Raw genomic sequence first — 340 nt, 5'->3', positions numbered from 1 at the left:
GAGAGAGAGAGAGAGAGAGAGAGAGAGAGAGAGAGAGAGAGAGAGAGGAAGAGGAAGAGGGAGGAAGAGAGAGACAGAGAAATACACACTTAGAACAAGGATAGAGCAAGAACAAAGTATAAACCTTTCCTATGCTCACTTCCTCTCCCCACTATGGGGCAGTACCCAAACTCAGCAACTGAAGGCCCTTTATGAGCTCGTGCTTACCATCTAAGTACTTTTATCATTAATCTATATCAAAGGCCAGGACAACCAGAAGACAGAGAAGGAGAAAAAAGAGAAATTTCTTCATTTTCTTCCTCTTATCTTCCAAGAGGTGCAAGTTCTTCTAGCTGCCATC

The sequence above is a fragment of the Petaurus breviceps genome, unplaced genomic scaffold, assembly GCF_028583685.1.
Source record: "Petaurus breviceps papuanus isolate PSGF00001 unplaced genomic scaffold, PetGlider_PUasm1.0 126, whole genome shotgun sequence".
NCBI classification, from domain to species: domain Eukaryota; kingdom Metazoa; phylum Chordata; class Mammalia; order Diprotodontia; family Petauridae; genus Petaurus; species Petaurus breviceps.
This window is presented reverse-complemented; position numbering follows the sequence as displayed.